This window comes from Sus scrofa, chromosome 9 (genome assembly GCF_000003025.6).
Source record: "Sus scrofa isolate TJ Tabasco breed Duroc chromosome 9, Sscrofa11.1, whole genome shotgun sequence".
NCBI lineage: Eukaryota > Metazoa > Chordata > Mammalia > Artiodactyla > Suidae > Sus > Sus scrofa.
Window position 1 is genome coordinate 33615256 of NC_010451.4, and position 26118 is coordinate 33641373.

General features: G+C 39.5%; 1 protein-coding gene and 1 pseudogene across 2 annotated transcripts in view; one reads left to right on the top strand and one right to left on the bottom strand.

Annotated features, from left to right (window-relative positions):
- The window catches only part of MMP13 (matrix metallopeptidase 13), a 67698-nt gene extending 66253 nt beyond the window's left edge, over positions 1 to 1445 (bottom strand). The window contains exon 1 of one of the 2 annotated variants that reach the window (XM_021062710.1): positions 931 to 1445. The gene's annotated coding sequence lies outside the window, so the exon portion shown is untranslated. The remainder of the gene's footprint in view (positions 1 to 930) is intronic. The other variant, XM_021062712.1, reaches the window with a different exon arrangement.
- On the top strand, positions 16620 to 23331 carry LOC110255427 (annotated as a pseudogene).

Below are 26118 nucleotides of genomic sequence, written 5' to 3' on the forward strand. Positions count from 1 at the left end.
GCTCTGTTGCAAGTATCTCTGATCCATCTTGGGCCCCCAGTTTTGGGAAGGCACTCTCAGACAAGTTCTAATGTTTTGGGCAAAGGACAGGGGACTGCATACCCCATCCTCCCTATACCATGAACTGAGCAGGGGATGACAGGCTTGTCTCCCTGATTCAGATCCTGGGCCTATGTGAACTGACAAAATGGGCAGCTCCATGGCTGGTTTAGAATCTGGGCTGAGAGTTCCTGGAGGCCCAGGGGAAAGGTCAAGTTAGATAATCTCCTCAGAGGAATTTATGGCCCAAATGGCAGGAGCACAGGGGTCTCTGGCCCACAGGCTTCTGGGTTAGGTCCCACCCTATGTGGCTGCCCTGTGCCGGTGTCGCAGACAAAACAAGGGATGGTGCCCCCTTCTCAGAAGGTGGCCATTCAGACGTCCACCTGACTGTCCTCCTCTCTTGGAGTTTAGGTGCCTCTTAGCAATTGGCTGGTTCGTATAAGCCCCGAACTTGGATTGGACTCGCAGGAGGGAAGAGAACCCTCAGAGTCCGCTACAGCCATAAGCCGTATGAGGTCACCACGGAACTGCAGGTTAGGACCCACTCGGACTCCGTAGCCGCTAAGACCCTGGAGCCACAAATTCAAACCTGAAGCGCAAGTGAATCAGGCCGCACGTTCACTCTCACACACACTCAGAGGTTATCACAATGCCTCCCACTCCCTGGGAGTCCCTAACTAGCAGCTCAAACAAGCACAACTTTCAATTGGCTACACCTGACAGTTGCTCCACCCAAGCAAGAGGTTCCTCTGCTTCCAATCTGGAGCACTAAGACTACTGCTCCGGTCAAGCACAGCTTCTGACTGGAGAGTCTCCCTAAGGGGGTGATCAGTCCCCTCTTCTGCCCGCTGGGGCAGGACCTGACTGGAGTTTGCCCCAGGGCCTTACCTTGTCCAGATGCCTTCCTTGTGAGTTGGTCTGGGAGTCAGGAATGCCGCTCACGGAGGAGGACCTGGAATATACCATCAGGTGGCAGGCTGCCTCGTTCGGTTTGAGGCTCCCCAGCTCCCTGGCTCCTGGCCAGCCTTGCCTCCATTCCAGTGGCTCAAGAGGCCAGAATAGTTGGAATCTTGCTGGGGCCTCCAGAAATGTTACAGCAGCTACCCAGCAGCCCTGCGCCACAACGTATCAGCTCTGGTGACAGCCCTGTGGCTGGAGTCCACCAGCTCCAGCAGCTCTGTGGCTGCAGTGGATCAGCTCTTTCACCCAGCGAGAAACCAAGCGAGCACTGGGAGAGTTGGAGAACTCGGGTTTATTACGCATGCGGGCTCAGAGGAGATCACTCTCCGGAGTCTGCGCCCTGAAGAAGGTTTCACAAGGTTTTTATGGGCTATCTCTTCCGGGTCCATGCTTGGCTAGTCGGTCCGGAGTGATGTCAGGCAAAGTAGTAGATGCGGAAACAAGTTTACAGAAGCAGGTGTGTTGGGGAGGGGTGGTTAGGAGCAGTTGGCTGGCCTTTGCTTAGTCATCATGGCCAGGGTCTCTCCTTTCTACCTTTTTATTGGGATGGTCTCTCCTACAGTATCATCTATATGTGGAATCTAAAAAAAAAAAAAAAAGCGCAAAAAGGATACACTAGGGGATCCACTCAAAGAAAGAAGTGAGACTCTCAACCTCAGGGAGCTTCTTTGTTCTTTGCTTACCCTCTATGTCATGATAACGTGTGTGTGTGTGTGTGTGTGTGTGTGTGTGTGTGTGTGTGTGTGTGTGTCCAGTCTGAAGCTCCTGCCTCAGTTCCAGATTGCTTTATTCAGGTATTTACTAGATATTTCCATGTAGCATTCCCAAGGCTCATCTACCTCACCACCAGCTCCAAATAAAATTCATTATCATTTGCCCTAATTGTGTCCCTCTTCTGATTAATGGTCCCATCACCTGTTCAGTTACCCACCACAGAAACTTGGAACAGGACTTGGCTTTCTCCTTCTCCTTAAAACACTTCATGTAATGATTCAGAAAACCTGTTGATTTTATCATCTACATATTTCCTTATTTGGTGCTTTCCTCACCCTCTCCACTGCTCCTGCCCTAATTCCTGACCTCATCATCTCTAACCTAGTCAACCACAAGTCTCCTCACCTGGTCTCCCTGGCTCCAATCAATTTTCCTCTAACCCATTCTCTTCATAGGTACTAAAATGGTGGTTCCAAATGCAAATGTTATCATGACCTCTCACTGTCCCAAACCTTCTAATGACTCCCAAACTCCACAGGATTAAAGTCCAAATAGGGCCTTCATGAAATGCACAATAATTTTGTCCAGCCATTTTTGTCCCCTCCACCCCCATCCTTAACACCCTAACATCAGCCAAATTTAAATATTTAATTTCCTGAATAAACTTTGATGTTTCATCCCTCTGTATCCTTGCAAATGCTTCTATCTGAGATTTAATTCCCTTTCTGTTCTATCTGTCTAGTGCCTAACAATCTTCAAAGACCACTCAGTGCTCCTCCCCCATGAGGCCTTCTCTGATTTGCCTGAACTGTAGTTACTGGTTTCTTCCTTTAACCCATGGGTGAAATTCATATGTGCCTCTTTCTGCCATTTCTCACTGTATTGCCATTTTTTCAATATGTCAGTATCTCTTTCTAAACTCTAAGTGCCTTGAAATTGGATCTTTTAAGATAACTCTTCAATCCATGATGCTCTCTCTCTATTCCTCACCATCATCCCTGCCCAAGTCAGCGTCAGTTCTCTCCAGAATTAGGCTACAGATTCCTGACTAATCAGGTTCTCTGCTTCCACTGTTGTCTCCTGACATTCCATTCTTTCTCTGAATTTGGAGTGTTTTATTTACACGAGAACTGCTTATTTTACACATATCCTTCACCTCAATGTATGTTAGTGGCTCCACATTTTACTTAAGATAAAAGATAAGAATCAATCTTTAGCACAGCCCTCACGGCCCTCGAGACCTCCCCCATCTCATTTTGTGCTTATGCTCCCTCCTACCTCCTGTCTCTAATTTTGCCAAATCAATAGAAGCCTCTCAAAACTGAAGGACTTGTGCCTTGACTTATCTCTATGTTTCCAAACCAAGCCCTGAGAGCTGAAAGACACTAGCCTTGATTTATCTCTGTGCTTTTTTCAAATGTTTGGTTGAGATTCATTACAGCTGTACTTTGAGAGCTATATGGTTCTTAATTGCCCAGAACTGGCTCTGACTGGACCACAGGAAAGGGCCTGCACAGATGAGACCTGGAGTGCATGAAAGCCACATTTGCTTCATCTCCATGCTAAGATTGTGCCCCGTGGCAGGGGTGGCAGGCATTTCTACTCTGCTAGGCATAATCTGTGCTCTTTGTAAAGGAGCATGGAAGACTGCACATGCTCCAACTGCCCTAGCTGCCCCAGCTGCCCCTGAAAATCTAGAGCCCTAATGACCTGTCTCCTACCCCTGAAAATTACCTTAGTCTCCTTCCTTGGAGGAGGTGTCTTTACAGCAGTAGCTCTCCCTTCTCCATTCTTTGATCAATGAATAGTTTTTGCTCTGCTCTATGGAACCCAGTCTCCTATTGATATCTGGGACTCCAGACAAAGGACCCATTGAAGGGTCCTTGACCCCTGGGGGATTGGCAACAGATTCAGTTCCTGTCTTCCCATTAATCACAAAAAAGGGGTCAGAGTTTTTACTAAGGGCATAAAAGTCAGTAACAGTAGTCAATCAAGTGGGTACCATGATGCAAGTGCACCAGAAAGGAGACGTCCATACATATTGATTGGATGAGTCCTGTGTTACCTGCCAGAAAATTGGTGCAATAATTTGGGTGTGACTTGTGTGATGGCAGTGCACACAAAAGAGGCGGGAAGAAATATGAGACATTTCATAGGGGAAAATCTTCAGAACTGAGTGTCCGATTGGTTATGAAGAATGAAGATGAAGAATGAACCACAGGAGGAGTGCCCGTCGTGGCACAACGGTTAATGAATCCGACTACGAACCATGAGGGTGTGGGTTCGATCTCTGGCCTTGCTCACTGGGTTGAGGATCCCGCGTTGCCACGAGCTGTGGTGTAGGTCGCAGATGCAGCTCGGATCCTGCATTGCTGTGGCTCTGGCGTAGGCCAGTGGCTACGGCTCCGATTAGACCCTTAGCCTGGGAACCTCCATATGCTGCGGGAGCGGTCCTAGAAAAGGCAAAAAGACAAAAAAAAAAAAAAAAAAAGGAGTTCCCGTCATGGCGCAGTGGTTAACGAATCCGACTAAGAACCATGAGGTTGCGGGTTCGGTCCCTGCCCTTGCCCAGTGGGTTAACGATCCAGCATTGTGTGAGTTGTGGTGTAGGTTGCAGACGCGGCTTGGATCCCGCGTTGCTGTGGCTCTGGAGTAGGCCTATGGCTACAGCTCCGATTCAACCCCTAGCCTGGGAACCTCCATATGCCGCGGGAGCGGCCCAAGAAATAGCAACAACAACAAAAGACAAAAGACAAAAAAAAAAAAAAGAATGAGCCACAGGAGACTGGTTCCCCTGACTAAGAGGGAACAGCTAGAAAGGGGTCTTAGTTTGTGGCTAGGACAATGAGTTCTGCTGAGACTTGTTACATCTAGTTGAGGGAGAGCTGACTGAAGGAAGCGTTCCTGCAAAGGCATGGATGGCTTAGCAATACAGATCTGGGAGCATCTGCATAGCACAGAGGGGAGCACAGAGGCTTAAGTGGATCTGCTCTCTTGGGGAGACTGTATAGAGAAAAGGCCAGAAGGTGGAAAGAGAGCCTGAGGAAATGCCCAGCACAGTGAGTCAAGAGAAATAAGAGAAGCTGTGGAAGCAACAGAGGCATTATCAAATGGCTAGAAACAGGCTGGAACACATGATGTTTTGGAAATATGAAGAGAGGAGGTTTCAAGGGCAAGTGGTTGGTGATATCAAATTGATGTCTCACAAGGTCATGGAAAACAAAGACAGAGGGGGATTTTGGTTTTCTTTTTTTCTTTTTTTTTTTTTTTTTTTTTGCTTTTCAGGGCTGCTATGGAAGTTCCCAGGCTAGGGGTCAAGTGGGAGCTAAGGATCCAAGCCATGTCTGCAATCTACACCACAGCTCATGGCAACACTGGATCCAGAGGGGGCTTTTGAATTTGGTTATGGCAAGTTCCCAGGCCAGGGATTGAACCCATGCCACAGCAGCGACTCAAACCACTACAGTGACGTGCCAGATTCTAACCAGCTCTGCCACAAGAGAACTCCAGAGAATATTGCTCTTGACTTCTCAGAAAGCCTCATTAGAAAATAAGAAAGAATAAAAATCTGAGAAGAGGAATAGGTTACAATAAGCCCTGGAAAAAAAATGGTTTCCAGCGATCAGTTTAATTTATATATTTTGAGGAGTTAAGGCAAGCCACTGTTCACTCACCACACATCCTGAGACTTCCCTTTGTGTTCAGGAATAGGCTGCCATATGTTGCAAGCAGAGACCAAAACCACATAACACAATTTTCTTAAAACCTCCAAGGTTGTGAAAAATCCCAATGTAAAATGTTTTCAGAAGCTTTCCCCATCTTCCATTTCTGCTTATTCAGAAGAATATTTGCAGCCATTTGTTTTTCTAAATGATGTCCTCATTCTGTCATTGCAACATGCAAAAAGACAGCTGTCTGCTTCCTTCCTGTTTATATTTTACTCATAAGTAAATCACACCTAAAATAGTCCGACTCTCCAGTTATATAACATAAGCTACTAAAGTTTTAGAAAACACCTAAATTCTTATCCATTCATTCTAAACCTCTGTTCAAACTAATTATGGCTCAGAAATCCCTATATCATAGCTTTCACTCAAGGAATTAAGGAGCAGTATCCCAAACCCCTTTTTTTAAAAATCATTTTTGGAGTTACCTTGTGGCCTAGTAGTTAAGGATCTAGGTTTCACTGCTGTGGCAAGGGTTCTGCATGGTGTGGGTGTAGCCCAAAAAAAAAAAATCACTTTTAATTTGCTATTTAGTGAATTCTGTGCAAGCCAAACATTATGCTGGGTTTTGAAAAGATGAATGAGTTCCTGGCCTCAAAGCTTTGACACATCAGTCGGGGATAAAATTTGTTCTATTTCTTCCATGGGAGAAGATGTGACTTCCAAGAAGAGTAGATTTGAAGCTGTGCTGAGGGTTCTAGCTCAGATTACCACAGAAGGCCAGTGATGGGCCCTCACCAATCTTCCCTACCAGAAGGAAAACTGCACAGCATTGGTGTCTTCTCTGAAAATCACTTTGTCATTATAATCAGTACGTGGGGCCTGGACCAAGGTGGAGAGCCACGGCTCTTTAAAGACAAAAATTCTTTCACCTGGATAGGGGCATGGCTTATACTTTGTTATTTTCACCTAGGAGTGAACATTAACATCTCCAAACCATGCTAAGATGAAGATCATTAAAGGGTATGGAGGCATTCAAATGATTTTATCTAAATGAGCAAATGCATCCCTGATTTTAAGTAAAAGAACTCAGTTACAGCAATGACTTTATTTTCCCTACCTTCTGAGAGGAAATTTCAAGCTAAGGAAATCTGCCAAATCACCCAAATATTTCTTCAACATATTTGATATTTTCAACATGGAGTCCAAAATGTTAGAAGTTTCTTCAGAATCTGAATTTACTGTGCATCTCACTTTGTCATTTAATATGTAGAGGTGGACATTTTGAGATGTCTATATAGATAGTTTTTCTTATGTGTTTCTTCCTCCCCAAAATATTAATTGAGCCATTTAGTATTTTAATATCAATGAGCAAAATGCTACCATAACAAATTCCTAAATTTGTGCCTTTTGAGTATTGGTAATATTTTTTAAAGGTTAAAATTCATTAATTCACTATATATTTTTAATTCATTAGCATTTTTCATCCTCATGCCTCTTAAGTTTCTCTTGTTCCCTGCTCTCAACTGGGAGAGAGCATACAAACCAACAAGCTTAAACAGAGATCAATGGCAGGGAGAGAAATTATGTTCTACCTTTTTGGTAGAAGAATTCTTAAATATTCAAGGCATATTAGGAATTTCCCTAGAAGAAAATATTGAGCACTTGAAGTTATCTTGCCTTCACTTACATCTTGTTAGTTTAAATAGATCCAGGCTAATTGTTCTTTAACTGCCCCATGTTTATTTATTAAGCCAGCTAGCATATCAGGGATTACACCAGGTGCTAATGATTCAAAGCTGAGTTCTAGAACTCCAAGTTGAGGAGTTCCTGCCATGGTTCAGTGGGTTGAGAATCTGACTGCAGCAGCTGGGGAAGCAGAGAGGTAGGAGTTCAATACTCCAGCTCCGTACAGTGGGTTAAAGGATATGGCATTGACACAGCTGCCATTCAGATTCAGTCCCTGGCTCAGGAAATTCCATATGCTGTGGGTGTGGCCATGAAAGGTAAATTTAAAACAAAAAGAACTCCCAGTTGAAGTAAGTTGAATCTCAATAGTGAGATTCTGAGCTTCATGAAGGCAAGAATTATTTTAATTTTTTTCTGAATTAATTTCTGCTCTAAGTAACTAGCAGGGATAGTACTTTAAAAAAACATTTAGAATCATAGAACTTGAGGGCTAAGAGGGACTTTATATACCCTCTGGTATACATATAGAAATATATTAGGATCTACAATAAGAATCACATTTGTAATTCTGTTTTCACATTTAAAAAAGCAAGAAAAAGAAATTAATTTTGATATATATTTCATTCAAGCTAATATAACCAAAGCATTATCATTTTAGCATATAGTCAATAAGAGTTATGTATAAGTTATTTATCTTTATTGTACTAAATCTTCAAAATCCAGCATATGTTCCATACTCACAGTACACCTCAATTTTGGCTGGCCACAATTTCAAAAGTTCAAAAGTCACGTGTGGCTAGTAGACACCATGGTGGGCAGTACAGATCTAGAGTCTAACCCCTGGGCAGGCACCAGTCCCTCCTATCAGGAAGCAAGAAACTACAAGCCTATTGCCTGAAAAATGGAGATCACAGTAAACACCTACACAAAATGAAAAGGCAGAGAATTATGACTCAGATAAAGAAGCAAGGAAAAAAAAAAACAACTAAGTGATCTGGAGATTACCAACCTCCATGAAAAAGACTTTAGACAAATGATAGTAAAGATGATTCAAGATCTTGGAAATAAACTGGAGGCAAAGATTGATAAATTACAAGAAACACTGACCAAAGAAATGGAACATTTAAAGATTAATCAAGTAGAGAGACAAAATACAATAACTGAAATAAAAAAAATTCACTAGACAGAACCAACAGCAAAATACAGGAGGCAGAAGAATGAAAAAGAGAGGTGGAAGACAGACAGGCGGAAATCACTAACATGGAACATAAAAAAGAAAAAAGATTGAAAAGAAATGAAGACAGTCTAGGAAAAGTCTGGGACAACTTTAAATGTGCCAACTTCCATATTATAAGGGAAACAGAAGAAGACAGACAGAAAGGGCCAGAGAAATATTTGCAGAGATAAGAGCTAAAAACTTCCCTAAGATGGGGAAAGAATCACTCACTCAAATCCAGGAAACTCAATGAGTACCACAGAAAATAAACCCCAGGAAGAACACTCTGAGACACATATTAATCAAACTGACCAAAATTAAATACAAAGAGAAAATATTGAAAGCAGCTAGGGAAAAGAAATAAATAACACACAAGTGAACCCTGATAAGGTTAGCAGCAGATTTTTTTCAGCAGAAACTCTGCAGACAAGAAGGTAATGGCAAGATATACTTAAAGTGATGAAAGGAAAAAACCTCCAACCAATATTACTCTACCTAGAAAGGCTGTCATTCAGATTTGAAGGAGAAATCAAAAGCTTTATAGACAAGCAAAAGCTAAGAGAATTCAGCACCACTAAAACCAGTGTTACAACAAATACTAAAGGTACTTCTCTAGCTGGAAAAGAAAAGACCACAACAAAAATACTGCAAATGACAAGGCTCACCAGTAAAGGCATACATATAGTAAAGGTAGGAAATCATCCATACATCAGTATGCTACCAAAATCAGAAATCATGAGAAGAGGAGTCTATAAATTCAGGATACTGGAGATGCATTTGCAATTAGGAGACCAACAACTTAAAACAATCTTGTGTATACATATAGACTATTGTATCAGAAATCATGACAACTGCAAACCAAAAATCTACCATAGATACACAGACAAATAAGAAAAAGCAAACACAGCACTAAAGATAGTCATCAAGCCACAAGAGAAGAGAACAAGAGAAGGGAAGAAAAAAGACCAGCAAAAACAAATCCAAAACAATTAATAAAATGGCAATAAGAACTTGCATATCAACAATTACCTTAAAGGTAAATGGTCTAAATGACCCAACCAAATGACATAGCCTAGGTGAATGGTTACAAAAACAAGACCCATATATATGCTGTCTTCAAGAGACCCACTTCAGTTCTAGGAACATATACAAACTGAAAGTGAAAGCATGGAAGAAAATATGCCATGCAAATGGAAATCAAAATAAATCTGTAGCAGCAATACTTATCAGACAAAATAGATCTTAAAGAATATTATAAGGAACCATGAAGGACATTATATAATGATCAAAGGATCAATCCAAGAAGATGTAACAATTATAAATATACATGCATCCAACATAGGATCACCTCAGTATATAAGGCAACTGCTAATGACTTTAATAGGAGAAACTGACAAAACAGAATACCAGCAGGGGAGTTTAACACCCCTCTTACAGCAATGGACAGATCATCCAGACAGAAAATCAACCAGGAAACACATGCCTTGAATGATGCATTAGACTAGATGGACTTAATAGATTTTTATAGAATATTCCATCTAAAAGCAGCAGAATATCCATTCTTCTCAATTGCACATGGAACATTCTCTAGGATAAAGCACATCCTGGGCCCCAAATCAAGCCTCAGTAAATTTAAGAAAACTTAAATCATATCAAGCATCTTTTCTGACCACAACACTCTAAGACCAGAAATCAACGATAAGAAAAAAAACCTGCAAAAACGTTAAACACATGGAGACTAAACAGCATGCTACTAAGCAACCAACGGATCATTGAAAAAATTAAAGGGAAAATTTAAAAATACCTAGAAACAAATTACAACAAAGACACAACAATCCAAAACAGCAGCAAAAGCAGTTAGAAGAGGGAAGATAATAGCAATACAGGCCTACCTCAGGAAACAAGAAAAATCTCAAATAAACAATCTAACTTTACACCTAAAGCAACTAGAGAAAGAAGAATAGATAAGACCTAAAGTTAGCAGAAGGAAAAAAATTATACAGATCAGAGCAGAAATAAATGAAATAGAAACAAATAAAACCGTAGAGAAGATCAATGAAACTAAAATCTGGTTCTTTGAAAAATCAATAAAATTGATAAAACCTTAGCCAGACTTATCAAGAAAAAAATAGAGGACTCAAATCAATAAAATTAGAAATAAAAAGGAGAAGTTACAATGGACATCACAGAAATACAAAGGATCATAAGAGACTAATACATGCAACTACATGCCAATAAAATGGAAAACCTAGAAAAAATGGACAAATTCTTAGAAAAGTACAATCTTCCAAAACTAAACCAAGACAAAATAGAAAAGATGAATGGACCAATCACAACTACTGAAGTATGATACTGGCACAAAAACAGAAATATAGATCAGTGGAAAAAGATAGAAAGACCAGTATTAAATCCACGTGCCTACTCAACAAAAGGAGGCAAGAAAACACAATGGAGAAAAGACAGTCTCTTCAATAAATGGTGCTGGGGAAACTGGACAGCCACATGTAAAAGAATGAAATTAGAACACTCCCTAACACCTACACAAAAATAAACTCAAAATGCATTATAGACCTAAATATAAGACCAGATACTATAAAACACTTAGAGGAAAACATAGGCCAAACAGTCTCTGATGTAAGCCACAGCAATATCTTCTTAGATCCACCTCCTAGAGTAAAGATAATAAAAACAAAAATAAACAAATTGTACCTAATTAAACTTAAAAGTTTCTGCACAGCAAAGGAAACCCTAAGCAAAATGAAAAGACAACCCACAGAATGGGATAAAATATTTGCAAATGAAGTGACTGACAAGGAATTAATCTTCAAAATACATCAACACCACCTGCAGCTCAATACCAAAAAAAGAAACAACCCCATCAAAAGTGGGCAGAAGAGCTAAACAGATAATTATCCGAAGAAGACATACAGATGGCCAAAAAACACATGAAAAGATGTTTAACATCACTAATTATTAGAGAAATGCAAATAAAACTAATATGAGATACCACCTTACACCAGCCAGAATGGCCATTATCAAAAAGTCTACAAAAAATGCTGGAGAGGATGTGGAGAAAATATACATGTACCCCAATGTTCATTGCAGCACTATACACAGTAGCCAAGACATGGAAGCAACCTAAATGTCCATTGACAGGAGTGGATGAAGAAGATGTGATGCAGATACACAATGAAATATTACTCAGCTCATGGCAACACCGGATCTTTAACCCACTGAGCAAGGCCAGGTATCGAAGCCGCAACCTCATGGTTCCTAGTCGGATTCATTAACCACTGAGCTACGACGGGAACTCCTCAACTTATTTTTTTTAATTTTCTTCATCTAAGAGGAACAGGATTTTACTCTTTTTTTTAATTGAAATACAGTTCATATACAGTATTATGTTAGTTTCAGGTGTACTACATAATTTTACATTTGCATACATTATGAAATGATTACCGTGGTAAGTCTAGTAACCATCTGCCCCATACAAATTTATTACGGTATTATTAACCATATTTTTATGCTGTATATTACATTCCTGTAGCTTGTTTATTTTATAACTGGAAGTTTGTACTTAATCTCCTTCACCTATTTTGCCCCTTGGTTTCACTCCTCTGGCAACATCCCATTTGTTCTCTATGAATCTGTTTTTATTTTTCATTTGTTTGTTTTCAGATTCCACACGTACATGAGATCATACAGTATTTGTCTTTCTCTGTCTGAATTATTTCTTCACTTAGCATAATACCCTCTAGATTCATCCACGCTGTCAAAAGGCAAATTTTCACTTTTTATGGTTAATATTCCATTGTATATATATATACACCATATCTTTTAAAAAATGTTTATTTATTGTCAGTTTGTTTCTACATCTTGGCCATTGTAAATAATGCTTCAATAAACATTGGTGTTATACCTATTCCTGAATTAATGTTTTTATTTTTGTTTTTCAAATAAATACCCAGAAATAAAATTGCCAGATCATATGGTAGTTCCACTTTTAATTTTTTGAGGAAATTCCATGCTGTTTTCCATAGTAGCTGCACCAATTTACATTCCCACCAACAGTGCATGAGGGTCCCCTTTTCCCCATATCCTTGTCAATACTTGTTATTTATTGTCTTTTTGATAATAGCCATAATGATAAGTATGAGATGGTAGCTTGTGGTTTTGATTTACATTTCCCTAATGATTAGTGATGTTGAGCATCTGCACATGTGTCCATTGGTCATCTCTATGTCTTCTTTGGAAAAATGTCTATTTGGGTCCTGTGCCCATTTTTTTTTCTTTTCTGCCCACACCTGCAGCATATGGAAGTTCCTCAGCCAGGGATTGAACCCACAGCACAGTAGTCACAGGAGCTATTGCAGTGACAATGCTGAAATCCTTAACCAGCTGAGCCCCAAGACAGCTCCTCTGCCCATTTTTAAATTGGGGTTTTTTATGTTACGTTGTATGAGTTCTTTGTATATTTTGGCTATTAATCCCTTATCGACTGTACTGTTTGAAAATATCTTCTATTCTTCAGACTGTCTTTATTTTGTTGATAGTTTTGCTGTGCAAAAGCTTTTCAGTTTAATGTAACCCTATTTGTTTACTTTTGCTTTTTTTCCCTTCCTGAGGAGATAGATTTAAAAAAAAATTGCTAAGATCAGAAGTTCTTGTCATGGTGCAGTGGAAATGAATCCAACTAGGAACCATGAGGTTGTGGGTTCGATCCCCAGCCTCCCTCAGTGGGTTAAGGATCCGGAGATACTGTGAGCTGTGATGTAAGTTGCAGATGCAGCTCAGATCTGATGTTGCTGTGGCTGTGGTGAAGGCCAGCAGCTGTAGTTCCAATTGGACCCCTAGCCTGGGAATCTCCATATGCCATTGGTGCAGTGATAAAAAGCAAAAAATTAATAATAATAGTAACAATAATAATAAAATAAATTTAAAAATTTCTAAGACTGATATCAAAGAATGTACTGCCTCTATTTTCCTCTAAGGGTTTTTATGGTTTCTGATCTTACATTTAAGTCTTTTTCTGTTTTGAACTTACTTATATATGTGGTATTAAAAAGTAGTGCAGTTTGATCCTTTTGCATATAGCTGTCCAGTTCCTAATGCTATTTATTGAAAAGGCTCCTCTATTTTTCCCGTTGCATATCTTACCTTTTTTTTATAGATTAATTGACCATATAAGTATGGATTTATTTCTGGGCTCTCTATTCTGTTCTGTTGATCTATGTGTCTGCTTTTTGTGCAGTACCATATTCTTTTGATTACTATAGCTTTATGGTATGGTTTGAAATCAGAAAGTGTGATACTTCTAGCTTTGTTCTTCTTCCTCAAGATTGTTTTGGCTATTTGAGGTCTTTTGTGTTTCTATACAAATTTTTAAATTATTTATTCTAGTTCTGTGAAAAAATGTCCTTGATATTTTGATAGGGATTGCATTAAATCTGTAGGTTGGCCTTGGGTAGTATGTTCACTTTAACAATATTAATTCTTCCAATCCATGAGCATGGTATATCTTTCCATTTATTTATGTCATCTTCAATTTCTTTCATCAATGTCTTTTAGTTTACTAAAAGTACAATTTACTCATATGTATTTTATTCTTTGTGATGCAATTATATATATAGGATTATTTTCTTAATTTCTCTTTATGATTGTTATTAGTGTATAGAAACACAACAGATTTCTGTATATTGATTTTGTATCCTGTAACTTTACTGAATGCATTTATTAGTTCTAATATTTTTTCGGTAGTGTCTTTAGGAGTTTTATGTCATCTGCAAACAGTGACAATTTTACTTCTTCCTTTCCAATTTGGATTCCTCTTATTTCTTTTTTTCTCTGATTGCTGTGGCTAGGACTTCCAATACTGTGTTAAATAAAGGTAGTGAGTATGGGCATCCTTGTCTTATTCCTGATCTTAAAATGCTTTCAGCTTTTCACCATTAAGTATGATACTGGCTGTCAGAGTACATCAAATAGACAAATTAATGCAAAGTCAATAATTGCCCAATATATAAGGAATAGGTCTAATATGAAGGCTAGGGACCAAAACTTACAAACAATAAAAATAAAATTGAGAGAACAGAGGTAATACAGAAGAAAACTGGAAAATATATATAATGAAAATATTAAAATCCTCAGAAATGTAGTATTAGTTATTACTGCATTCATGAAATAAGGAGTGGATATGGGGGGAAGAAGCATTTGGAAAAAAATTAACTAGGAGATAAAAAATATTATAAAGTATAAATTTAAAAAAATCAATAGAAATACTAAGAGAAAAATTTGAGGACATTTCCCCAGGAATAGAACAACAACAACAAAATCATAGAGCAAAGAGAAAAAAATTATAGGATTAATCCAGGAAATCTGACTAAATAATAAACTGAAATAAATGATAGCAGTTTCAGGGTAGAAAAATGGAAAGGAGAAAATTATCAAAGAATTGTTTGTTAAATGTTAAAATTCAGGGAAATGTTTCAGAATAGAAGTGTATGAACAGCCAAGCATAAGTATGACATGGGAACCAGGAAAAGGGTACCTAGAGAAGGAAAAAGGGAGTTCCTAGGATGATGGCTGCACAGTAGGTCAGAACAGGCCATAAGAGCAACTCTGGGGATGTCTCCAAGAAAAAATATGCTCCCAATAAATTTATTGATATGAGAATCATTTCAGAGTCCTGGCAGAAAATTCAGGATAAATTAGTGATCAGTGTATAAAAAGTAAGCAAATGTAGAAATTAGGCAATTTTTTTTAACTTCAAGGAAAAATACTTATACAATATTAAAACATAAATACAGTATGTTATGGGCTCATCTGTGAATAATTTGTATATTGTTCAAATGATGCAATCAATTTATAATGATTCAACCAAAATTGCAGTGGTTCACAATTTTGGTTGCACAATGGAACCATGCAAGAAGTTTAAAAAAAAAAAAAATACTGATGCTGCATGCCAATCTCAGACATTTGTATTTAATTGGTTTGGAATAGGGCCTGGGCTTTGAAAATTTTAAAAGGCCTCCAGGTGATTCCAATGTGTCACATTAGGTGAATGGGAATGGGGAGGAAAAGAGGGTGCCAATGTATGGTCTAGCAGAGCTAAATTCTAGTTTGCATGGTGAGAATTCCTATTAGATAATATCAAAATTTTAAGTATGGACCAAATCCTGTCTTACTCTGTACAACTCAGCTGCCTTCACTTCCCTCTAATCTCAGCCCTGTCAGATCCTGCTTTATTGCAAATTTCGATATTTTGCTTACCACAGATTTTTTTGCACAATTTTGATTTTTTTCAAATATTGCATTAAAAGTTTATTTTGATTACTGAGTTTCATGGCACCCCCCATAAATGTTGTGCTTGAAGTAAATATTGTGAAGGTGAGGATCTTACTTGCCTCACCATAATTCAAGCTCTTATAAGATCTAAAACTGAAGAATTAAGAAATTATGAAATAAACATATGACTTTTTTAGAAAGGGACTACCAGCATATACTATGAACGGAATTAAAAGTATTGCCTCTTGCAAGCAGAACTCAAAGGTAGGGAGGGGCAAAGCAGGGAAGCGTGTTTTTTATTTGTTTGTTGTCACCAGCCTTGATATATTTTTGACTCTTTTTTTTTTTTCGGCCACACCCACGGCCATGCAGAAGTTCCCAGGACAGGGTTTGAACCCTCACCATAGCAGCAACCCAAACCACAGCAATGACAACACTGGATACTTAACCACTGAGCCATCAGGGAACTCTGATATATTTTTTATTTTTGAAACTGAATGAATGTTTTACTTTAATAAAAACAAAAATTAAATTTATTTTTTGTATTTTTTAATTTTTAATAAAGTATAGTTGATTCACAATGTGTCAATTTCTGCTGTACAGCATAGTCGTACATATATATACTTATATATACATTCTTTTTCTTATATCCTCCATCGTGTTCTATCACAAGAGATGGATATAGTTCCCTGTGCTATACAGAAGGACCTCATTGCTTATCTATTCTAAATGCAATAGTTTGCATGTACTAACCCCAAATTCCAAGTCCATTCCACTTGCTCCCCCTGCCCCTTGTCAACCACAGGTCTGCTTCTGTTCTGGAGATAAGTTCATTTAGAGTTTCCACTGTACCTCAATGGGTTACAAACCTGACTAGTATCCATGCGGATGTGGGTTTGATTCCTGGCCTTACTCAATGGGTTAAAGGATCTGGAGTTGTGTGAACTGTGGTGTAGGTCACAGACTTGGCTCAGATCTGGTGTTGCTGTGGCTGTGGCATAGGCCAGCAGCAGCTGCTCTGATTTCAGCCCCTAGCCTGGGAACTTCCATATGCTGCAGGTATGTTCCAAAAAGAAAAAAAAAAACAAACAAAAATTAAATTAAATTTAAAAAACTGTGTATCAGCCAATGACTTCTGTGGGCCACATGACAGCTAATTTTAAATCAACCACACATTTTCCAGAGGAGGAAAATGAGGCCCAGAGAAGTGAATGGATTTTCCAAGATTACTGCCAGTCAGTGTCAGAACTGCGCCCAGAGCACAGATATAAATTATTGATTCTTTCTACCTGAACAAATTTTCCTTTTCAGCCAGTAACTCCACACCAAAACACCTCTGCATCCTCTTACACTGTCAATTCTACTACCTAAATATGTCTTATAGACTCATATTTCTGTAGCTTCTCTGCTGAAGGTCAGGGCCATTTTAAGACGTTAGAAATCCTGGACATTCTGACTTTAAGGGGCCCCATCCCACATCATGTGAAACACGTTAAGATGCACTCACAAACTATAAAATATTTCTTTTCCTGCATACAGATGTTGTCATTTTGTTAAAAATAATTTGGCTTGAGGTAACACTTTGGGGTTGGCTATGATTTCTCAGCAAAAATTTTACTTTCTTTGCAACTCTTTCAAGGTGAGAAAATCTACTCAAAACATTGTTTTTGAAAGCAATGATGTTTTTGTCACTGTTAGATTAAATAATACATCACATAGACACAAAGTACACTCTTTAGAGATTTTAATTTAGGGGACAAAATTTTATTTCTGCATAAAGAACAACCTTTATGCAGAGAACAACCTTTCAATTCTCAAAACTTTTCATAGTCTTAGAACAGAGCATACATCCCCTTAGCATGGTTCCCACAGCATCAAGTGAATTGACTCATCCTGCGGATCATTGCAATAAGCTTCCCTTCGTCTCTGTCTCAGGGACTTTCCATCCATCTCCCAACCTGGTAAGAATAATTATGTCCTTCTTTTTTTCCCCAAATTCTTTAATGACATAACACACATCTAATTCCCTTAAATGCTTAGTTTATCCCCTTCTTTTCAGCACTTCCTCCTCCCTGTGGGACACCCACCTGAATGACATATAATTCTGGGTAAAATGTCAGGCGTGATGTTGCCTGCTCATCTGGGAACATGCAATTCCTGCTATTTGGATTACACCCCCCTTCTCCACAATTACTGCTTCCCTTCACACCAATTTCATCTATAAAACCAATCTTTTTTTTTTTTAACTTTTTTAGATTTGGGCTTCTTTAGCATTATTTCTTTGTGATAGTACTTAATAGCACATGGCTATTCTTATTTGTTGGCATGTCTGTCTTGTCTAATAATGCCAGCAAGGCAAGAAGTAGATATATTTCATATCTCTAGCTTCTAGCAAATGCTTGGCCCGTGGTAAGGATGTAATAAACTTGGCCGAATGAATGTCCAGAATGATAAAGCACAACTGGTATCGCAGTTAGCTGGTCGATTGTAGTAACTGATTATTATTCTATCCAAAACATCCCAATTTCACTGCAATGGGAACAAAAATGGAACCTGGAGTAAAAACTCTAGGTCTAGTCTTTGTTTTGTTATTCCCTAGTTAAGTGACTCCAGGAAATTTTACATGATACCACAAACCATAGTATTCTTACCATTTCTAAAAATTAAGATAATACCACCTCCACCTATTTCACAGAGGTTTCAAGGAAACCAAACGATTCTTTGTGTGAATGCATATTGTAAAGTCTCTAGTTCTCCATAAATCTGAAGTCTTATAATGGCTAAATTGGATCATACAGAATCTCCGTTGGTGATTGACCATAGCAGGGCTCACTGAGGCCACTCAGCATATTGTACTTGCATGTCTCCCTGGGCAGTGAGGACAGCCTTCCTTTATGTGAGGGTCTAAGGAAAGGGCCTGGGAAGCCCCCAAACCCTCAAGTACATCATCCATTCTGGACTAATTAAGACCTGACCATAGGAGTAATACCTCAGGGGAAACAAAACATATCTGCCTAGATAACAGATTTAGAACCTGCAATAGGATATTAAAAATTGTTTCCAATTTGAAAAGAGATTTGGTCATTACTTAAAAAGAGGGAAAAGGCAAAAAAAAAAATGGTCATTGGCAGGAAGCTTAACTAATGGAAACCACACTGCTCCTAAAGTAGGGAGACCTGGGTCATCTTGCCTCCCTACACTCTGGCCCCCAGGTTTCAGGATCCTCAGCTATAAAATGAGGCTGGTTTGGGTGAGCTTCTTGTTCCCTTCCAACCTGGCAGTTCCATGATCCCAAATGACCTGGGATCTAACAGCCCAGCATTGCCTAAATGTTCCCAGGAATTAGCAGAGCATGAAGTGGGTTTCATGCTCAGTTGAGAAATATAAAGATGGGCCTGTTACTTGTGGCTAGAAAAACACATCACTTCTGACACAGAAAGAACACAGAGGGTGAGGAATCCAACCAGAGCAGTGAGTCTCAATTGCCAAACCCAAAATGATTTTCCTCTTTGAGGTTAGAAGCCAAGCAGTTGGAGAAAGAGTTACATAATGTTTTGTCACTCCTTAACTCAGGCTTTTGCTCTGTTTTGATGATTGCCTCTCCTGGACTACCTGAAAGGTCAATGTCAAGAGCCCCACCTTATACTTGAGGCTCTGTCACCAAATATTCCCACAACCCGAGGTAAGTTGCTTAACCCCTCGAAGCCTTAGTTTCAACTGTGAAATGGTTGCATTGAACAATGAATAAATGTGTTAGAAATAAGAAATAATAATAAATTAGGTGAAAAGCAGAGGATAGTAATCACTAAAAGCAACAGGAAAGTATACATGGATGTAATTTTACTCATTCACTGAAGAAATATTTATTTATTGTGCCAGGCATTAGTCTAGGGACTGTGGATAAAGAAGTAGAAAAAAGAAAAAAGAACTGGCAGATATTCCTGCTTTCTTGGAGCTTAAATTTCTGTCGGGATGACAGTAAATAAACGAGCAAGCGAAATATATGACAAATGGTGACAGATATTATAGAGCAAAAGGGCAGGAAAGGACTTGGAGTCTTGAAGGGGGTGGAAATGGAGTGGGTGCTACAAATGCCTGAAGGAGAAGGAAAGAGCTGAGGCTGTTAGAGAGGAGAGTCCTCCAGCAGATGGAACAGCATGCACAAATAAACCAGGAACCACAGGAACACTAGTGTGGCTGGAGCTGGCGGGCTGGGCAGAGAGTAGTCGGAAATGAGCCCAGCGATTTAACAGAGGACAGACTGTATAGAGCTGGGATAACTAACCCAACATAGGGTTCAAAAAGAACATTCTGATGCAGAGTGGAGAATGGACGATTGGGAGGCAAAGGCTAAAGCAAGAAGATCAGTTAAGAGACTATAACAATAAAGGGAGATAATGGTGCCTTTTATAAGTCTGATAGCAGTGCAGGTGGGTAGAATGGTCATTGCCTGTGTTTTAAAAAGCAAACAGTTTTTGTTAATGGATTAGGTGCAGATTTTGAGTGGAATAAAAGAGTTAAAGAAGGTATACAAACGGCCACAGGGGTGGCCCTAAAAAGGAAAGAAAAACAAAGACGTAAATGAAAACATTTTAAACATCATTGCTTATTAGGAAAATGCAATCAAAACTATATTGAGATATCACTTTACACCTACTAAAATCACTATAGTCAATAAAAAAAATACTAACTGTTAGCAAGGATATGGAGATATTGAAACTGTCATGCATTTCTGATAGGAATATCAAATATTACAGCCACTATGGAAAATAGTTCGGTTGGTCCTCAAAAAGCTATACATAGAATTACTATATGACCCAGCAATTCCATTCCTAGGCATGTATCCAAAAGAACTGAAAACAGGAACTCGAATAGATTTTTGTAACAAATATTCATTGTATGATTACTCACAATAGCCAAAACTTAGAAAAACCCAAGTGTCCATTAACAAAAAGATACACAGAATGTGGCATGTGCATACAATAAAATATTATTCAGCCACGAAAAGTAAGTTCTGTTACATACTATAATATGGATTAATCTTGAAAATATTATGCTATAAGCAAGACACAAAAGACCAGATATTGTAAGATTACTTTTAAATGAAACAGCCAGAATATATGTCAAATAGAGACAGAGAGTAGATTAGAGGTTACCAGGGGCAGAGGGTGGTGAAGAATGAAGAGTCATTGCTTTATGATTATAGAGTTTCTATTTAGAATGATAAAAATTTATGGAACTAGAAGGTCGTGATGGTTGCACAACACTGTGAATGTAATTTATGCCGCTGAATTTAATGGTTAAAATGTCAAATCTTGTGTGTGTATATATATAACCACAATTTACAAAATTAATAATGTAATATGCCAAAAGAATTGAATCATACATTTTAAATGGGTGAATTATATGGTATGTGCATTATATCTCAATAAAGCTGTTTAAAAAATTAATGACGCAGAAGAGAGGGGAAAATTGCTAGAGGTGTCTTTGAGTAGTCAAGAAAAGATGTGATCGACTATATTCAGGGTCTTGGCTTAAATAGAAATACGGATTATTCATCCACAGTAACAAGGATGTAGGTCAAAGAATATGGACACAAATGTAGGTGGCAGGTCTGGGGGTTGGGAGAAGGTTTGTCAATCTCAGCTGCCTTGAAGTTACTGTCAAGTTCCACCTTTTTTACAGAGTTTATTTCATTCTGCCAATCAGGTCCTTGGTTGTTCTTTCCCTTACCCCAAATCACTCAATTGTAAGTTTCTTAAAAGTGAATACAATGCCTTAACTCATTATGAATTTCCATAGAACCTAGGATAATACATTCTTAAAACATTCTGAATGAACGAATGACCAAACTATGGTTACAACAGACAACTGGCTCCCAAGAATTCAGTTGGTTTTCATTTCCCATCTTCAATTTAGTCTTCTCTACCTCTACGTCATATATAAGCTAAATATGTTTGGTGAGAAACCTTCTTAGCATCCATCCAGCTGTAGTTGTGTGATAATATTCTTCCATCTCTGTTGAAAACCAATTTTTGTTGGCCCTGTATGGAAGATGAGGCAGCTCCAGCTAGTGAGTTCATCAGCACCAGCGTCCCACCCGCAGCTGGGGCCATGGCAATAGACTCCTGGGCCCTGGCTGTGGACAAGCAGGAAACAGCAGTTGAGTCATTGGACAACTCGCTTCTTAAGGAAGATAAACTCAAACCAGATGTTAATAGTCTTTACATTTTTAGTGTTTCATAGAATTTGAATTGCTCAGCTGTTGGATATGGGATGTGATTTTGAATGATGGCCACTTTGTGTCAGATAGACACTGCTGACAAGACCAATGCTAATGCAGAAAAGACAGATGAAGAAGGGAATGAGGATAGTGCTGTCCAAGCTTCTAACAGGTTGATCAGAAGCCACCTTGTTAATAACACAAAGTATGTGGAAGACCTATAACAGGATCCAAACATTCCTTTAAGGAGCTACATCTGAAACCACAGCTTCTTCAGAGAGTCTATACCATAGGCTTCATCTATCTCTCCAAAATACAAGAGAACACACTGCCTTTGATGTTTGCTGAGCCCTCACAGAACTTAGTTGCCCAATTTCAGTCTGATCTGGTAAAATAGCTGCCTTTGTGTTAGCCACGCAAGCAGATACCCCAGTGTCTGTGCTTCTCCCAAACTTAAGAGCTTGTCCTTCAAACAGGAAAAGTGATTTAGTGGATGGGAAAATCTTACCCTGAACTTAAGCCAGCTTATGGTGTTCAAGTCAATAAACTGGAAAAAAGATCAGAAGGTCAGTGAGCATGTTTTCATTGGCACCCCCTGGGGCCATTCTGGACTGCTGCTCCAAGCTTACGTTCATTGACTCCAAGAAGATCAAGATTTGACCTGGATGAAACTGACATGGTGATAGCTACTCACCACCACCAAGATCAGAATATCTCCATCTAGAGGCTGCTACCCAGGAACTGCCAGATGCTGTTTTCCCCCGCCACCTTTGAAGACTGTGGAAATTTGCCCAGACAGTGGTCCCAGACCCAAATATTATTAAACTGAGATTAAACAGGAAACAGTGAACAACAAGAAGCACTACTACATCCTGTGCAATAATAGAAATGAGAAGTTCCAGGCCTTGAATAGCCTCTATGAGACCATCGCCATTGCTTAAGCAATGATCTTCTGCCATACTCCTAAAACACCTGGCTGGCTGGCAGTTGATCTCTCAAAAGAAGGCCACCAGGTGGCTCTGCTGACTGGTGAAATGAGGTGGAGCAGAGGGCTGTAGTGATTGAGAACTCCAGAGAGAACAAAGAGAAAGTTCTGGTGACCACCAACATACATGCCCAAATTGTTGATTTTGAACACATGTCTCTCATACTTTGACCTTCCCCTTTACAAGGATGGGACCTGGACAGGAGACCTACCTGAACTGGATTGGGCACACGAGCTGCTTTGGCAAGAAGTGGCTAGCAGTGAATGTGGTTGACGGCAAATACAGCATGATATCCTGAACAGAATGTAGGAATAGTTCAATACGAAAATAGAAGTATTGGGCACGGATAATGTGGAGAAGATTGAGAAAATAGCCACCTGAGAAACTCCACCCATCTCTGGTACCCACCCCCGGCTCTCCCCCTGCATAAGATACTAATGCTTTCATGGCACAGGCCTTGGCAGTCACTACAAAGACATGAGTAGCGAGAAACTACCTACCTTATTTTATTTTATTTTACTGTAGCCGTATATGGAAGTCCTCAGGCCAGAGATTGAATCTGAGCCACAGCTGCAGCAATGCCAGATCCTTTGACTCACTGCACCCCAGGCTAGAGATCCAACCTGCACCTCTGTAGCCAGCCAAGCCACTGCAGTTGGATTCTTAACCCACTAAGCCACAGTAGGAACTCCTACCTACCTCATTTTAAATTGTTTGGACTTGCCGAAATTGTGAAATGATGAGGAAAAGTAGAAAAAATTGCCTACCAAACTGTCGAAGATTAGGCATGATTACACAGAATTTTTTTTTATTGAGGTATGGTTTATTTACAATTTTGTGTTAGTTTCTAGTGTAGAGAAAAGTGATTTGGTTTCATATATGTATATGTATATATATGTGTGTATATATATGCATATATATTATTTTCCATTATTATTATAGGATATTGGGTATCACTCCCTACACAGTAGGACCTTGTTTTTTATATCTTTTATATATAGCAGTTTGTAGCTTATAATCCCAAACTCCTAGTTCATCCTTCCTCAACTCTTTTCCGTTTTAGTAAAAATAAGTTTGTTTTCTATGTCCTTGAGTCTGTTTCTGCTTCTTAGATAAGTTCGTTTGTGTCATATTTTAGATTCCACATGTAAGTGATATCATGATATTTTTCTCTTTCTGACTTATTTCATTCAGTATAATAATCTCCAGATCCATGTATGTTGCTGAAAATGGCAGTATTTCATTCTTTTTTATGGCTAAGTACTATTCCAGTGTACATATGTACCATATGTTCTTTATCCATTCATCTGTCAATGGACATTTAGGTTACTTCTGTGTCTTGGCTATTGTGAACAGGGCTGCAATGGACATTGGGGTGCAGGTATCTTTTCGAATTAGTTCATCTGGATATAATGCCCAGGAGCAGTATTGCTGGATCACATGGTAGTTCAATTTTTTTTTTTTTTTTTTTTTTGGTCTTTTTGTCTTTCTACGGCCACATTTGTGGCACATGGAGATTCCCAGGCTAAGGGTCAAATTGGAGCTGTAGCCACCAGCCTATGCCAGAGCCACAGCAACGCAGGATCCAAGCCGCGTCTGGAACCTATGCCACAGCCCTGGGCAAGAGCTGGATTCTTAACCCACTGATTGAGACTAGGGATCAAACCCGCATCCTCATGGATGCTAGTTGGATTCACTAACTGCTGAGCAAGGACGGGGAACTCCCTGGGAGTTCTATTTTTACTTTTTTAAGGAATCTCCATACTGTTTTTCTCTAGTGGCTGCACCAATTTACATTCCCACCTCCAGAATAAACTGAAATTTACCCTTTGGCATTTCTATCTCTTTGGAGGGGGGAGCAGGATTTTTCCCATTACTATGCTAATCGAGATACTGTGGCTCCTCACTTGCTCAGGATCGGTTGGGCAGCCCCTTCCTATTCCCTGGCTAGGCGTGTTTGGGCCAACCTCCAGCCCCTGAGGCAGTGACAGGATAGAAGGGAAGACTACACACAGAGAGGCCCCAAGTAGGGCATGTGTATAAGCCAGCCACTGTGTTTGGGGTGTGGCATGGAGACCTGTCAGCCACTGCTTTGGGCTCAGTTTGGGACAACTGATCTGAGGGTGGTTCGCCCCCCTCTTGTCCTGATGACAACAGCAGGAAGGGATGTGAATGAAATCTTTGCTGCAGAACCATGACCAGTTCCTCTTAGCAGGTGCAATCTGTATAGAATGTACATCTGATTACTGGTGGGTCCCTTGCTTGTGATTGACCAAGTCCTGTGGATAAATCCCTCATGGAATTTGTGGTCGCACCAGCTTGTCACAAACTCTGGTCTTACAGAAACTTGTAGCATCTTTTTACATTCCTAACATCACCTGGACCCCTAAGTAACCCTAAGCAAATAAAAGGTGATCTGAGCTTTGGATCCTCACTGAAAATTATGGTTTCAAGTCGATACTGGCCAACCTCAAGGCAGCTCCAAATGTGATCAGCAATAATCACAAATCCTTGCTTTGTCTCCAGACAAAGACACCAGAAGGCAAGTTTGTTTGTTTTCAGTTGGTTTGTTGTTTTTTGCCAGAGCTGGGGAATGATTTCAGAAATTTGGCATCTTGATCGCAAAGAAATTCTGAATATCTGTGTTCACAGTGCTTGAATACAAAACAGGTGCAACTTAGGACTATATGGACTATAGCTGTTCATCTGTCCAAGACGAGAATAATTGCCAAGACCTTCACTCTAGCCTTACTTGAAATCTTTGTGCAGAATAGTCAGAGCAAATACTAGCACTATAGACTTCCCCAAAGCTGGCCAGGGCTGTTGGTACCTACAGAGTGGCAGAGAAAAGATGAGGTGAAACTGAATCACAAGAGCAATATAAAACCCCAACCAAAAAGATTCCTCTTCAGCTCTTTGACCTTAATACAGCACAGTGTTTTTATTTAGGACCAGACCTGGAAGAAGGATTTCCTGTGATGAGAACTATTTCAATCCCACCTTACTTGTAGACATTTCTGTGTTGGGGGGTCAAACCTGTTTCCTGGAAAGGGAAGGGGACAATGCCAGCCTCTAGATGGTTTCCTTAATCTATAGAGAGACTGACAGCCTGCCCCTCTTGCCACATTCCCCCACTGGGCACTTGACTCTATTGAGTCTTATTTATGTTTCTGGCCAACTCTGACCCACAACACCTTACACCCCACCAGGAGTCTTGTAAGAAGAGACGAAATGTTATGTCCCACCACCCAAAGTCCTACGGACTAACCCTGAAATAATTTAAAAAACAAAGGCAATAAATAAAGGAGTATAGACTCCTCAAAACAAAGAAACAAAGAA